We start from the raw sequence: 17322 nt of genomic DNA on the forward strand, positions 1-17322 counted from the left end.
GTGTCGTGCGAAGGTGCTTTCTTTAAATATAATCCAATATATAATACTGAATACGACATACTTGAAATTCATATTCTTGAAGACTCGTAGTCTTTTATAATAATACTAGCTTTTAACTGTGACTTCGTCCTCGTTTTGTTTTTATCTTTATGATACTTTTCAAATAATACACATACAAACTGCTCTTTCCGCTGCTGGCAGCGCTCTTCTATGACGTAGTGTATATCCCTTGTCATTGGGGACAGTCTCATTAATAGTATTTCCCTGTGAAATTTAATCTATATATATGATATCTGCATAACAATGTATGTTGGAGGTGTCCAACATGTGACGACAGCACAGGTGATGCCTTACACACGGGCCATGTAGGTTTCTCTCGAGAAATCATCGAAAATTGAGAAATAAAATGTGTATTAAATTAAATTTTTATTAAGGTAATTTATACATTTTTAGTTTTGAAATCGGTTTTTTAAACGTAGTTTTTTTTATTAATATCATATTTTTTTCCCTATTATTTTCCTACGTACGCGTACGCGCTTATATTTCACGTTAAAGCCATAAGCCTACAAGTGAATCGCCTGCTGCACTAAATAACAAATAACTTAAGGACTGTTTATTGCGGTTGGTAAGTACCGTACTTTGCTGATTCAAATTCACAAAGCTCAAATTAAATATTAGTCGCCAGCACATCTTTGGGTCAAGGCAGGCAAGTTTTCTTTCTCTTCTGATACTTACGCGCATTTTATAATGACCGTCGCGATGTATTTTGAGGCCGTTTTCATAGATAAATGCGTCATAAGATTTATAACCGCACGCCTTGAGTTTGCTAGTATATGACCTAAAGCTCAATACTAAATACATCATTATGAGTGACTTTTTTTTAACTTTCAAAAGTATTAACTTATGTTAACCTACAAAAAATATTTAAAACTAACTGACCCGACAGACGTTGTTCTGTACATAATAAATAAAATACTGTTTTTTATGAATTTGTCAATAATATTTCATAACATTAAGAATTATTTCATAAAATATGCTCCCTGTTGTAATAATGAAATTGTTTCACAGCAAAACTGTCAATATAATTCTCTCATAGAAAATATATCCATACAAAACAAATATTGGAAATAGAAATAATTGTGGGTCCCAAATCTAAATAAAAACTATCCTTTCTCTATAGTTGGACTAAACTGCACTTCATGAAGTAATCAAAATTAAAATCTGTTAATTAGTTGAGAAGAAACAAACATCTGGACACTGGATTTATATATTTTATAAGATGAACGGAAATTATACACGCTTATTAAACAATAAATATTTAGAACAACAACTATTTTTATGTGTACACTAATGTAGATATTAAAATACCATTATCTTTAATTAATATAATTATTGCAATGTAACGGTTGAATTGCGAACAATAACTCACCCAGATTAACCCTTTAGGGGTTTTCTTGGTATTAAAAAATTGTGGTGTTCATTGTATAACTTTGATTGTATGCTTTGTTTTGAACAATAAATGAAAAAAAAGCAGGTGGTACTCCGGTCCTGGGAATATCTCTCATGCTTTGTTTTTGCATTGATGAAGAGACGAAAGGAACTAAATTTATTACTAGACTGTAGATGGTTTCATATTTAAAGCCTATGCTTTTACCTATAGAAATTTCGAAGTGAAAACTTCGTTGAGCACTTTTCTGCGGATGGGTATAAAATGTTAAACTCGCGTCATGAAACTTGTCCGGATTGAAAATTCGTAAGACTATTTATATACAGTTCTTGGTACCAGGCGATCATAGTTTTTTTTTTTTTGTAGAATATTTATTTAAAATACAATATAGTTATAGCTTACAATATAATAACACACACTTAAACTTTAGGAAGCTTATCTGTGTGTGAAGCCGCTTAGAATTAAATTACATAATATTTAAAAAGAAAACAACAATTACTTTCAATTAATACAGTTATTACAAGATGTTAAATTACAATTTTAAACAAAGTAGTATAGAAATCAATAAAATGCAAAACAAAAAATAATTATCAACTAAATGTTAGTAATTACAAATTAGTTGTCTACTTAGCTTACCGCAGATACAATTATATTAATGAAGGATTTTGTAAAAAGTACTTTTTTAACGATGACTTATATTTATTTTTATTTATATATAATTTTTGAATCTCTAAGGGAGTCTGGTTTAAGTATAGAGGAATGACGTAGTTGTTTGCTCTGGTGCCATATATATTTGTAGATTTAGGTAATTTAAATGACATGTTTGTTCCTGTAAATTGTCTTAGATGAGGCAGTCTTTGAATTTCTCGAAGGAATTTAGATTCATTTATATCTGACAATATACGGAATTTCACTTTATCAAAGACATTTATAACCTTGCAATGTTTAAATAGTGCAAGATCCGTATTTTCTTTGTGTTTATAAAAATAATTTGGAACGATAGTTTTAAGAATTCTTTTTTGTAATTTGTATATATCCTCTAAATATGACTTGTACGTCCTTCCGTAACTGCTTAGTCCGTAGTTTATAACGGAATCCGCCAGAGCCATATATAATAATCTTAGGGAACTATAAGGTAACTTATATTTTAAATATGCAAGTTCACAAAGCACCGTTCTCAATTTAGCACAAACATGGTTTTTATGAGGTCCCCAATTGAGTCTATTATCAATCACAAGCCCAAGGTATGAGTATTCTTGTACATTTTCTATTTTAATACAACCACACGTCTGTATTGGATTGTGGAAACAACGGTGGTGGTGGACGATAATAGCGGGTTCATTTTGTGTTTTATGATGAGACGAATGTACATACATAAGTTTAGTTTTGTCAATATTAATAACTAATCCGACATCATGAGCCCACATACACATATTATTGAAATCTGATTGCATATCATGTTCTGCTAATTTAAGGTTTTTGTTTGCAACAACCAAACAAGTGTCATCTGCAAAATGGTACACTGAGGCTTTTGTGATAACACCACACATATCATTTACATATAGTAAGTATTCTAAGTTGAAGAAGAGATTGTCTTATGTATGACACGAGTATACCTTAATATATTTTGACGTTATTTACACGACGTAACCAGATAGAGATACCAGGAGAACATACATATGGTAGCGATGAAGTTAAAACTTCATTAACGGCGTTGAGTACTTTTTCTTTTTAAACCTGAAATATTCATTGATTTTGTCGAGTCATTACAAAATATAACAATCTTTAATGCCTATCAGTCTTTCATACTTACACCCTTTTGATATATACTTATTCTCACACACAGCTGCAGTACTGCGTAGTTCCGTACAAAAAATCAGTACCTAGTAATGACACAAAATCTTCAGGTCAATTTTATTGAACTCAACTTTTTATGCTAACTGTACTGCAGTAATGATATTTTAGATTCATTCCTCTATTGATAAAGCTTATAGTAAGACACAAACCAAAAATCCGTTGCAATACAGACAAAAATAGATAATACTGAATAATAAATAAAGTCGACATTGCAAAAATAACAGCACTAAAGCGACTCTAATTTTGCCAACAATTAATTTGATAATTGTTCAGTTCAATTTAATAATACGCAAAACTAAACGCAAATTGTACGGCAAATTACAATTAACTTTCACTTCATGTTTTTTGTATGAATTTAAATACGACGATTATTATTCGAATAGTAAAATAGCGAAAAGTGAGAGAGCATAAAAATAATGTAATTTAATAGTTGTTGAATTTAATAGCAAATTTCAAAGGTTCGTTAATTGTATTCTAACACCCGTGACAACCTTTAATGTAAATAAAAGAATAGTGGCTTTGGTTTTCACATTTAAAGTATGACTGATACAACCCCACAAATAAACTTGGTAAAAAGTTACAACAACAAACTTGAGAGCTAACCAAGAATATGCAAAATGTTTACAAATAGACATTTTACCTATGATTGATTTATTAGGACGTATAACGTTTCCCGCGTTTATTTGCAAGACTGACATTCGGAACACTTCAGAATTATCATTGTATTGACAGTGTTGTCAGTGATATAGTAAACATTTTGCATATTCTTGGTTTATTATCAGGTAGAAATACTAAGTTTATTTATAAGGCTGCAAGAGTCTCAGACAACATCTAAAGCGGCGCTTTAGATGTTGTCTGACAAATAATTGACGTAAAGGTAACTCACATAATGTAATAAATACTGCCTTTTGACTTGACAACAACTGCAATTGTTTGTGTCTACACCAGTGGACTTTTATTTTTTAATTTATCACAACTATCTAAGATCGGCTCTTCAGCCACCTTATAGTTGTTTTACGTTGTTTCTCTCTTTTTACAAAAGTTTTCTCATTCAATAACATCCTGACAGCAATATACATATATTAAATTTCCATTCTATCGTTTAATTTTATTAATCAATATAATATTTTTTCAAGAATTATCTCTTGTGTTATTTTGCGTATTAGTAAGTCTTTCTCTTTAGAACAATTTTCATGTGAACCTCATGTTTCATAGTAGGATGTATCATGTGAACCAGGTGTACTGATCTGTCTAAGGGCATGAATCGCTTCATTTGTCTCGTCTGTACTCTCGTGTACTCTCGTGTAGTGAACAATATCTTTATTCCTTTCTCATAATATTACATCTTATCATCTCGTTTTATTAAAAAAAATGCTGCTATTGGCATCTGATTACCCTACTGTTCTAAGTTATCTTAATATTATAAATGTGAATATAAGTTTGTTTCTGTTTTTGCTGAACCGATATTGATCGAACGAAAATTATACTAATCAATTCATAAACAACGAACATAATAATATGATGTGACAAATACACAACAAACAAACTTTTTGTTTTTGAAGTCGGTTGATAATAAAGCAGATTTCTGGTATTGAGCAGTCAACACACACATATTGTAATTATTTTATAATGAACTAGCTGACCCGATAGACATTATTGTGTACATAATAAATAAAATACTGTTATTTATGAATTTGTCAATAATAATTTATAACATCAAGAATTATTTCGTAAAATGCTCCCTATTGTTATAATGAAATTGTTTCACAGCAGAATTGTCAAACCGTGCGTCAATAAATTCTCTCATAGAAAATATGTGTATACACAATCCAAATATTGGAAATAAAAATAATTATGGCTCCCAAATCGAAATAAAAGCTTTCGGACTAAACTGCACTCTATGAAGTAATCCCCATAAAATCAGTTCATTAATTGAGGGCTTCACTGGAAACAAACATCAGGACACTGGATTTATATTTAAGCTACTAGCTGAGCCTGCAAACGTTTTTTGCCATATTGCGATGGTTGAAGGAGAATTTAAATTGAGAAAAAAAATTAAACTAAATATTCAATTGCCTTCTTGCAATCCATTGCGAATCTGTGGAAGGAACATAATAATATAAAAATGGCGATTAAAAAACTGGTGTTGATCGTAAAAAGGTGAAATTTTTAATTTTTATGTACTTTTCAATGTTAAATCATAATAAAATGAAAAATAGAAATTTTGTCAAAAAATTAAAAAAATATCCGGAGGCGGATCTTATTTATATTTAGGGTCACCCTTATCATTTAGGGGTGTGAAAAGTATATGTTGGCCCATTCTCAGACCTTCCCAATATGCACACAAAATTTTATACAAATCGGTATAGCCGTTTCGGAGGAGTTTGGTGATAAACACTGCGACACGAGAATTTTACATATTAGAAAGACATCAGACGTTCATGAAGAGTCAATTAGTTTTAATTTGTAACTGTCTTGATTTATGATGAGAATTGAATTTGCGATACGACGAGAGTTGAGAAAAGATTATCTGACTGAAATGTTTAAAAGTAAGTAGTTTTATGTGATTAGATTATTAATATTACAATAAATAATATTATTTTTAAAATTATTTGCGTAAACAAGCCTGTAGATTACATTTGAGAGATTTCAACGATACGCGATGTAAAAAATTCCCCTCGCACGATTAAATCTCAAGAAATACGATGATTCTTGTAATGCTAACCCACTTCACATATCTTCATTACATAACTGAATTAACAATAGGTTTAATAACCATATGGAATATGTCAACATCGTTCAAACTTGAAATCGAGAATCTGCAATATATACGTCTTCACCGTTTGGAAGGAATTTATAATCCTTTAGGCTGCTATGCCATAAAATCGTCAAAATGGAGCATAGTTGAAACCATTCATTTACGGTTTATATAAAGCTTGTATTTTTACAAAAAATAATTTTATATCTACAGAATATGAGAAGAATATCATTTTTTTTTTGCATTTCTATTTTATAAACAGTGCGAAAAACATCACCAAACTACTAACTAATTTTTCCAGTTGGAGCCCAGCTAATTATTCAATTCAGATTAAAATTGTACATAAATTTATTAATTGTAAACCAATACTATTTAACATAACATAGTTTTGTTAGTTTTGTAAAGAAAATTGTTTCATGTTTGTAATAAATTAAAAAGTTCTTCTAATTACGAATTAAATTTATGGCGATCTTGTACGGGAGAGGTAACCTAGCTCCGCTCGATTTCTCAAGGCCGTTGGCTCGGTCCCCAACCTTAAGACTCCAGGGTTAAATTACCAACTATCTCTTTAACATGGAAGAGGTATGGAGTCTGGTAACAAAGATGCTATAATGATTAAGAGAGACCTTGAATCTCTATCTACACATTTCGTTACGATTTTTGTATTTTTATATATTTCAACTTGTTAATATTATTATAATCTAGTAACTCTAACTAATATGTCATTTTTATAGTCATTTAAACAGCCATCAGTAATATTACTGATATAGAGTACACACATTATTTTGTCATTGAAAAAGTCTATACTCTATGGCTTAAAAAAGCTTTGGTTACCGTACTATAATGACGCCAAAAAGGCACAGTTGTTTTGTGGTTGTTACCACAGACAACTAAATCTAAGTTTGGTATGGTAGTTGTATTACTAAGCCAAAAAACGTTCGCCTGCGGCTCACATCGTAACCCACGACACTCGCGTTTTTTACACCTCTTATACAACTATTGCATAAAATACTATAACAAAATAAAAACAATATTATTGATCTTTTTGACTTGCTACCCAATGGATTCAGTTGTTTGTTGACACCCAATTCTACTTCCATTTTCGTTACAGGTACCTATTTGTAAACAATAAATTCCATCAGATTAACGTACTACATATAGCTAATAAAACTTTTTGAACGCTAATTCTAACACTATAATCATATGCTTAGTTTTAATTCCCTTATCGCAAAAATATTGAATTAAAAATTGTTTTAAAAGAATCTAACAAATGACACCGATGCCCTGGAGACCTTTAAATAACTGTGCTATTAGCTGTTAAGGTGATTTTGAAAAAAAGTCAACCAAAACCACAAAATTCATTACTAAAAATTCCTCTACGTGATTCAGGTAATATTTATTTTTAACACAGTGGTTAAGTAAATGGTTACAAAGCAAAACATATTCAGAGATATAATTTAGAGAACTCAATATAATACTCAAATTGTAAGTCACGTACAAACTCACATTAGCTTATCCTTAGATCATTAACGGCCGTTCCCAATATTCAATCTCTTTCTTGAGATAAAATTCATAACTATCGTTGACTTTTCTGTCCCAATAAACTTATAGACGGTTACTCACCTTATCCGTACAAGCTGTCTGTCAATGGGACGACGTATAGCTTACCAGTGATAGAAGTTTCAATGGAAATTGCAATTCACACGTCCCAATATAAGGCGATAAGAATGACTTATCGGGTCTATTGGGACAGCTTCAGATTATTGACAGCTAATTACTGACAGTAGAAGGTAGTTATTTATCTAAATCTGTAGATAGTATATTGGGAACGGCCGTAATACGACCAGACTGTAACAGCTGTGAAAAGGTTTGTGAGTTTAGAGTTTACCTTTATTCTGACATGTTTAATACAAAGTGTCATACAAATCGCGAGTGTAGGACGTTTGGACTTGTGACACATACTAAAGTATTAAGCCTGGCCTGTATTTATCGGTTGTCTAACAGCAAAAGACTCTATCTAGACGTATAAATTAACTCTGAGCTTATCGTAGAGATAAAAAATCGCTGACCAAATAACTAAAAATTAAAAGCTCATTAAAGTTTTAAAGATACAATACCTGCTTAAGCCTACATAACACGGTCTGGTAATTCTGTATATGGACAGAAGCCACATGAGGACTACATGCTTTGAAGCTAAGCAGACTACAGTTGAATATGTCTTAATGAAAACACATCTTTATAAAATTTACTTTACCTGAACATAGGAGTATTTACAGTAACATTATTCATACTTATAATAAATGCACTAACGAACAGTACTTATGAAATAACTCAGCAAATTAAATAAAAACTTTTAATGTATTCTAACTTAACTTAATAATTAATAACTTATATGTTACCGAAATTTACCTAAATACTGAATATTTGTTTATAAACAAATAAAAATAACAACAATAATTAAGTAATAATGACTTAAATTTTAACCCGATTTTAAAGCATCAATTCTGAAAACAAAATTTGCGACAATGTATTTCATTAATAATTATGTAAAATCACTCACCTTAATGATTTGAAAACACAGCGGTAACACAAACACTCACTGGCGGGAAAACAACAGATCCAACTTTTTATTTTTTAAACCTCAACGGGCAAAGGTCACAACCAAACGTTGTGGCACTTTGACAAACGCACGCAACGAATGTACCGCGAGCGAAACATAGCGCACGCTTATAACCTCCTCGGTGACATTACCACCATTCTAATGCGACCTCCATTTTGAAACTATCACGGGGTGCACAAGACGACTACATTATGTGATGATACAAACTGAAATTTTGCTTACTGTTAATACATATAAAAAGCGGCCAAATGAGAGTCGGACGCGCCCGTGAAGGGTTCCATGGCAGCAACTAACATAATATATTTTTTTTATATTTGAGTTGATTGAATGAAAGGTAAATTGCGGTTTACGATATGACGTATTAAAAAAACTACTTACTAGATCTCCTTTAAACCAATTTTCGGTGGAATTTTGCATGGTAAAGTACATCATATATTTTTTTTAATTTTATCATTCTCTTTTTTTGCACAGATTTTGCCACTTTGGAAATGTCTCTCGCGCAAACTATTCTGTTTAGTAAAAAAATTATATTATAAACCTCAATATCATTTTTGAAGGCCTTTCTATGGATATCCCACACGAATGGCTTTGATGAAATAAAACTTTTGAGTTTCAGTTCTAAGTAACCCCCAAAATTTATTGTTTTTTTTTTTTTCATTTTTGTTTTAAAATCTTAACGCGGTTCAGATAACACATCTCCTTACCAAGTTTCAACAGTATAGTTCTTATAGTTTCGGAACAAAATGGCTGTAACATACGGGCGTACAGATATGACAAATCTATAAGGGTTAGGTTTTTTGACATTTGACCTCGGAACCCTAAAAAGGGATTTCTAAATTAACAAGATTTTGGTTTTTTTAATTCTTTTCTATGAAAAAATACAAATTTTTAGGATACTCTTTAAATTAAGAAATTTAAAATATACCACCCCATGAATAAATTGTAGATTATTAATTACTATTACTTTGTTTTAAATATAAGTGGAAGCATAGTTTATGCATTACTCAATGAAACGCGTTGATGTCTTTATTAGGGCAGTATTAAATCTTGTATAAATTCGCATATTTGTATATTATAGTTGGATACGAGGCTTAAATTTGAATGAATACTATTTAACTATTACATTTAGAGTATGATACCTCTTAACACAATATAATTCTAATTAAAGGATTGTATAGTCGTTCGTCTGGTCATCTGTCAAGGACTCTTTCTCAGGAAAGCCTAGGTCTCCGTTGAAACTTTAAAAAACCTATCACCCTAATCAAAAGTAACTAGTGTTTCAGCTAAATAAAAAAAACGTGGTATTTGTAGAGCTCAGGGTTCCATGGGTAGGAAAAATTCCAAAAGACAACAGAAGAAACGTAAACAAACCCCATCAAGGCAACAGTGTTCTCGAAGAGCGTATGTCATAAGCAATAAATTATCTACGCACGTTATTTTTTTTTTTTAGTTTGACGACAAGCTAAATTCTAACTGAGCTTTATAGGGAGTATTTCTGTATCGGTTAGACAGTTTTCATTTTAGTTAAGGGGGCCTACTCCTAAAATCGATATTCGATATAACGTGGCATTAGTCGTGTCGAAACCCTACTCTTAGTTACATCGTATTCAGTGTCGAAACGATGACTGAACGAACGAAAAACTTTGCGATATTATCGGTCCTAACCCTACTCTTAGTTGAAAATGTCAGAGACGAATATTCGAATTTGACAAAAAATCAAACGTCACTTTTACGATAATCTCAACGAGACCTAGGCTGTCGTTGCTATTATCGTTTCAAGTTGTATAGATATATTTGCCATACAATATACATACTTAATAAATATTATTAAAATATTTATATGTGATTTACTATTCAACAGGATTTTTTTACTACCAAGTAATTTAAGTCATTTTGTTGATCGTTTATGCGTAGCAAGTAATGCAAATGGCCGCATGAGAAATAGGAAGACGACGAGAAGAGTTGAGTTACTTTTTTTTATATTTTATTAACCGCAAGTATTGTATTACTTATTCAATTTTAAATGGTCATATTATATTCATTACATAATTTTTGAATATTTACATTTTGTGTAAATGATACCAAATTAGTGACGCAGAGTCTGGCATGGTCCTTAACGCTTGAACTATGTTTTGACTTTTGACACTTATTAACGACATAGCCAATATGACATGATATCAAACAAGTACACCGTTACTATAGAAGGCCGTATCTATTACCATGCCAGACATTTTAGAAACAAATAGTATTTCATGTCACGGCGTCAAGTGTCCTAAAGGCATGACAATAAAGCTATGAGTAGGTACGGGGAAGGGCACTGGTATGGGACATTACTTACGTCGACACTGGTTCTTCCTCATTACCAGGCTACTTCAGTTGAAGCTGGGGCTGCTGCTTCAAAAGCAGCAAATATATAAGTCTCAGTAGGTATTACATTTTGGTGTCGTTTGGTCTCGAGACACTCTGCCCGTGGGGCCCAGAGGCGCGAACAATGTATAAACTACACTCTACGTGTCTCAATACTCAATACAACCTTAGCGTTGACAGCTATTTCGGCCAACGGATCAGCCTAATTATTCAACGCAGAAATGCTGCCAGTATTCTAGCCACACTTGTAATATTTTTACCTACTTCCTCTAATCCAGGCTGATTCTCATGTCCACATACAAGTTTATGATTGGATAAAAGTATATTATAGAAATTAAATTTGTAACAAATTTTTATGAACGATGCGGGACTCTAAACTCGCGAGCTCTCTGGTTCCGTCCGAAAGCTCTAATCAACTAAGCCAACCGTTCGAGTACGCATGAATTGTAAATTTAGTATATGTTGTTTAACTCTCAGGTTATAGCTCCATCTACAGGATCTACTTTACAATTGATAACCTGCTTAGCCACAATAATTGCATATAAGGAATTTGAGTTGAGCGCTAGCGGTAAGTGCGTCGATTCCCGCGTCGTTCATAAATTTGGTTACAACTTTAAATTGTATAATAAATCCCAGAAGAAAGGCATACCACTTAAAAGACAAATCGTTTAAAAGTATATTTTCTCTTTAGATATTTACACAATAGTATTATAGACTATAGTCCAATATTAGGTACGAATCCAAATTATTATGATTTATTAAAAATTTTCCCTCAAGAGAAGAAAGACGAAAAGTTAATAGTACAAGGTATTTTTTCAGCCCTGGAACTATAATAACGATCAAATAGCATAAGAAGTGTTTAATAATATTTAAAAAAAAACTATTTGCTTGTGTCTCTAACAATATATTAGGTTCTTTCAATAATAAATTCATGAATTACGAGTATCTAAACGATGAGAAAGTCTAAATTAAAGAATTTTAAATAATACATACTGTAAATTTTATGATTTCACTTTTTATTTTCATTGTATTAAACTTTATTAAAATAAATTCATAATAAATGAATAAAACACAAATTATTATTTTAAACCTAATTTTTATCATATTACTCTCTCCTACTTAGTATTATTAAATTATAACCTAGTTGCATATTTATGATTGTAGTATACAAATAAAATAATATATATTGAGTTTACCTAACTTAAGTCATTCTATAAAATAACTAGCGGACCCGACACATATTGTCCTGTACACACGTCTTAAATTTGAAAAATCGGTCCAGCCGTTTGGTGGAGTTCACTAACATACATACACATGGGCAGGAGATTTATATATGGACAGAATTGAGAATCTAAACCATTCTCAAATTCACTGGAACACACAAAAAAATCATCAAAATCGGTCCAGCCGCTTAGGAGGTAGTTCAATGGTAAAGCTAAACCATTCTTGATTCCACTTAATAAACACAAAAAAAAAGGTCATTCAAATTGGTCCAGCCGTTTAGGAGGAGTTCATGGTGAACACACGTACAGAAGAATTATATATATATAAAGATAAACTACTTACTTAGGGTCGGTCACGATTTATGTTATAGTAGTTGTTGTCATATTTGTAATAAATACAAATAATGACTCGACTCAGCCACTAGACAGATCAAGCAGAGGATGTGGTAATGAAGGAGAGCGATGTTACTTCCTGCCCGCGCCGTCTGCACGTACCGATTCTTTCCATTGCGAAGTGGTACTTTAACTTTGGCGTGACCCGTACGTACGCACGCGTTTGAAGTTCTCATGCTACAACATGAGTTTAATTTTACACAATTTTTTTTACAAAATGAAGTTATATTTGATAATAAATTTCATTATTATCAAGTAAGTTATTACTTAAAATATGCTTATCACCTGGACTATACTGTAATGACGAAACTAAATTCGCCATGAAAAATAACTATTACTTCCAATATTTCTTATATATATCCATATTCAATATATAGGCCATATCAGATTTCATGTCCATTTTCAGCCAGTTTTAATGATAAAATAGAGAAAGTGGAAAGCTACCATCGCCATGATATTTTATTTAAGGATAAAACCTATCCTTTTTTTATTTCATTAAAAAATACCATTTGACATCCAAAATATCAAATCAATCCATCGTGTACTTTTTGATATTTACTGTAATCTGTACCTAAATGTTTTTGTACTTAAAGAATAAACCAGCTATTTTTTTCCTACTATTTATAAGTAAAAGGAGCTAGGTAACTTCTCTCGCACAATATTGCCATAGTTTTAATTCATAATTAGAAGCATTTTTAATTTATTACAAACATAATACAATTTTCTTTACAAAAATAACAAAACTATGGCATGTTAAATAGTATTGGTAATCAGTTAATAATTTTTTATACGATTTTTATATAGATTGAATGATTAACATGGCTCCAACTGTAAAAGTTCTGTAGACATGAAGTTACTTATTCTTAAAATAAAAGCTTTATTATATTATAAACTGTTAAGAATTAGTTTCAATTATGCGCAATTTTGGCGATTTCTTATGATAACAGCCTTAAGCCGGAGACGCATCTCTTGACACCTGGTGTTGCGGATATCCATGGGCGATTGCCTCACCACGTTTTATCACGACAGCCTCTTGTCAATTTGCCCCCCTCTTATATAAAAAAAAAAACAAGTTTCAGACAGTGAGCGCTGGGCAATATACAAGAAAACGTATCAGAATATTATATTCAAAAATATATTTTCATATTGGTCATTAATATATCTGCAAATTTCTACGTTAATCGAACGTCCTAAAGTTAAAGTTAAAGTGACAATTACCTTGAAGAATTCCGTTACAAAGATAATAATAATAATTGTAATGAAAAGTTTATTTCAAAACAATAACAGATAAAGATGCATATTTACAGGTTAAGCTAACTTTATGTAGGCCTGGTGTGTATGAATTTAATGACCTTGCGTTTTAAAAGAGGCCAATTTTTATTTGATTTTTAAATCTTTACCGTTATTTACGTTAGTTATAGGTAAATAACGGTAAAGATTTAATAATATATTATTGAAGTTATACTTCTTTAGGCGCGTTATGAAAAAATGATGATAGTGAAATTTTAAGATGCGCGCGCATCACTGTAACACAAAAGTAACAGGGTAAAGTTGGTTCCTTAAATTTTCTGATGTTCGCGACATTCGATATTTTTTTTTGGTTTCCTCGTCCATTATAAGGATAGCCAAAGGTTTCGAGCCCATACAGCCATATTTGTAATGTAATAATTAATTTTCAAAGCCAACGTTGTAATCTTTTACAATATTGTTCTTTCTACAAACGTAGAATAGCACGAGGAATAAAATATTTTAAAGATTTTTGCTTTGTTAGGCCAAAGAAGTATATCATGCGTGCATACATTCTTATGTATGTGTGTTCTTACACAAAGACTTTTTTAATATCTTAAAATCTGCCCCGTATGAGAAGCAATTAAAAGTTCTCATCTGTCTAATTTCGAAGCTACTCTGTTCAAACTATTATGCAAATGTTACCGAAGGTCAGATGTTTCGCAGGCATTAAACAATTCGAAATAAAACACGCCAAACAAAAGCCGAATTTGTTACATTATCTGTGAGTGCTATCAAGCTGTTTTCATTGAAATATCGACGTTAATTTGTTACAGCTTGCGTGGGACTGGTGTTAGGAAAAGCTGTTAAAGTTATTTTACTGACCTATGACCTGAATATGTTTATAATACTTATGTGATTTTGAAGAGCACAAAACTTCACAAAAAAAATAAAAACATGTCTCGGGACGCCCGATATAGAAGTGTTAATACTATTCGAAGTTGAACTATTTACAATAGAATTGGTTTAACTTGAGTTAAGCATAGGTTCTTACTTAAACTTTATGTACCTAGTCGTGCCACAAATACTGAAACAAAGAAAAAAAAATTCTATTGCAAATAACATTTATTGCTTTTACAGTGTGTTAGTTTAATATATAAATATAAAATAATAATAATAATAATATTGACACACTTATACACAAATTATCTTGCCCCAAATTAGGCATATATAGCCTGTGTTATGGGTTGCAAGACAACGATATATTTAATACAATATACTTACTTAAACATACATAAATACATATAAACATCCATGACTCGGAAACAAACATCCATATTCATCATATAAATGCTTGCACGTACCGGGATTCGAACCCGGGACCTCTAGCTTAGTAGTTAGGAGCGCTAACCACTCGGCTATACAGGTCGTCAATATAAAAAGCTTATCCGAAGTGGTCTCCATCGGCTGCAATATAGGTCCTTTAAATATTGAGGCCAGTTATCAATAGAAGTACCCACATTATTTCCATGGGAACAATATTCACTGCCAATCGTACATATTGTTTAAGGGTCTCCAAATTATTATAGCGTTTATTCCAAGATGTACTCTCTAAAACTAACCATAAATCATAATCAAGTAGATTAAGATCAGGACTAGACAACGGCCAGTCTTCAGCGCTGATGAAGTCCGAAACGTACGTTTGAAACCATGACTACGTAGACCGAGCTTTATGACCCGGCGCAGAGTCTTGCTGGAAGAATCATTCTTGGTTATTGAACATGGTATTGTTAAGAGGCTTCACGACCTTCTCAAGAATGGTATCTTGATACACTTGTGTCGATGTTTTGATACCTTTTTCACAAAAGTATGGCTTAGTCACTCCTTCATAGCTAATACCGCACCAAACCATCGCTGAAGTCGGATAGTGCCAGGGGCGTGCATATTATATAGGCAATTAGGCAGTTCCTATCTCGTTATGAACCTAAATAAATAGAGCACTAGTGTCAAGGTTAATTTCTTACCTACGGTAGACAGTCCACTAAGCAAGCAGCTGCACCGTTTCATACAGATCTACCTTGCTAGAAAACCAATGCACGCCCCTGGATAGTGCCCATGTTGCACTCTGTCGAATAATTGGGAAGCTTACTTTGAACTTTGAGAATAAATGCGGTCATTTTCTTAAAATGTTGGTCAATTGTAAAAAAATCTCAAAAAAAACAAAAGGTTGCAGGTCCTAGTCAACTTTTAAAATTCGCGACATGGTTCTAGGTGCTATCTTCATTTCCCGAGATAAAATCTGTTGCTTTCGGACAGGATTTCTTAGGATTATTTCCCTTACTGCTTTCACCACCACTTTTGATACGCACACTACGTGGACGAGAAGATATTTTTGTGTCACAAACAGAGGAGGTCTCATTGTACCTATTAATAGCCCGGTACACAAACATTCTACTAATACCAAACGTATGGAGAGTTTTAAAATTACATTTCTCTCCATACCTACTTACTACGTGTAATGCAATCACAGCGATTCGGTTCTCCTTATCACTCCACTCCATTTTAATATCGCAAAATATTATACAATGTATGGGCGCCAAAATGAAAAAACTCAATGACCAATCATATAAAAATGACAGATTCCAAAATCAAATGTAATATTTTGAATTGTATTTATGGCCAGAGTATATTAATATGAGTGAGTAGGGAAAGGATATTCATTAATAATATCTTTTATTTATTTGGTTATCAAATATATTTTTGTGTAATTATATACATAAAAAGGATTTGGAAGGATCCAATAACAGGATATATCAGATATCCAGGATCCAAAGTAACAATTGGTTAGAGTGAGAGAGTAGGAGCCTGCCTACCGCTGCCGTATGTGTGAAAGAAAGGGAAACCAGAATTATTTGAAAATCTATAAGTTCAACAACAACATTAAGCGGTAACTATAATATTAGTATAGTTGTTCTTTGAAGACCTTTGATTGACCTATTAAATATTACAACATAATAATAAACGTGTGCTTCAATAACGTCATAAGAAAATATTAAAACAAGCATTCTTTTTTGCACTCTTTTTAAGTAAATATACAATATTGTACTGTCATTCTTATTGCTATAAAATAATCATAATCTAATCCCAGGCTATCCAATCACTCAGATATTCAGCTGTAGTAGGATTTACGACAGAGCTACTTTAAAAAAATGACTTAAATTGATTTATAGATAATGCCTGAACAATGGCTGTTACTTTATTATAAAAGTGTATACATTTACCCTTAAAGCTATTATGTATCTTATGAAGGCTTCACTAGAATTAGTTACAAGCAATCCGTTATTTCTGTTGTTATAAAAATGAAAATCACTATCAGAGCAAAAAGGCAGATGTAAGTCAAATGTCAAATTTATTTTTAAGAGGCATTGAT

The 17322-nt window shown here is 31.7% G+C and overlaps 1 protein-coding gene across 4 annotated transcripts in view; it reads right to left on the reverse strand.

Annotated features, from left to right (window-relative positions):
• LOC126970923 (uncharacterized) overlaps positions 1-8767 on the reverse strand; it is a 38519-nt gene extending 29752 nt beyond the window's left edge. For all 4 annotated transcript variants that reach the window (XM_050817056.1, XM_050817054.1, XM_050817055.1 and 1 more), the window contains exon 1: positions 8623-8767. The gene's annotated coding sequence lies outside the window, so the exon portion shown is untranslated. The remainder of the gene's footprint in view (positions 1-8622) is intronic.
• Positions 8768-17322: the final 8555 nt, after the last annotated feature.

This window comes from Leptidea sinapis, chromosome 22, assembly GCF_905404315.1.
Source record: "Leptidea sinapis chromosome 22, ilLepSina1.1, whole genome shotgun sequence".
Taxonomy (NCBI): domain Eukaryota; kingdom Metazoa; phylum Arthropoda; class Insecta; order Lepidoptera; family Pieridae; genus Leptidea; species Leptidea sinapis.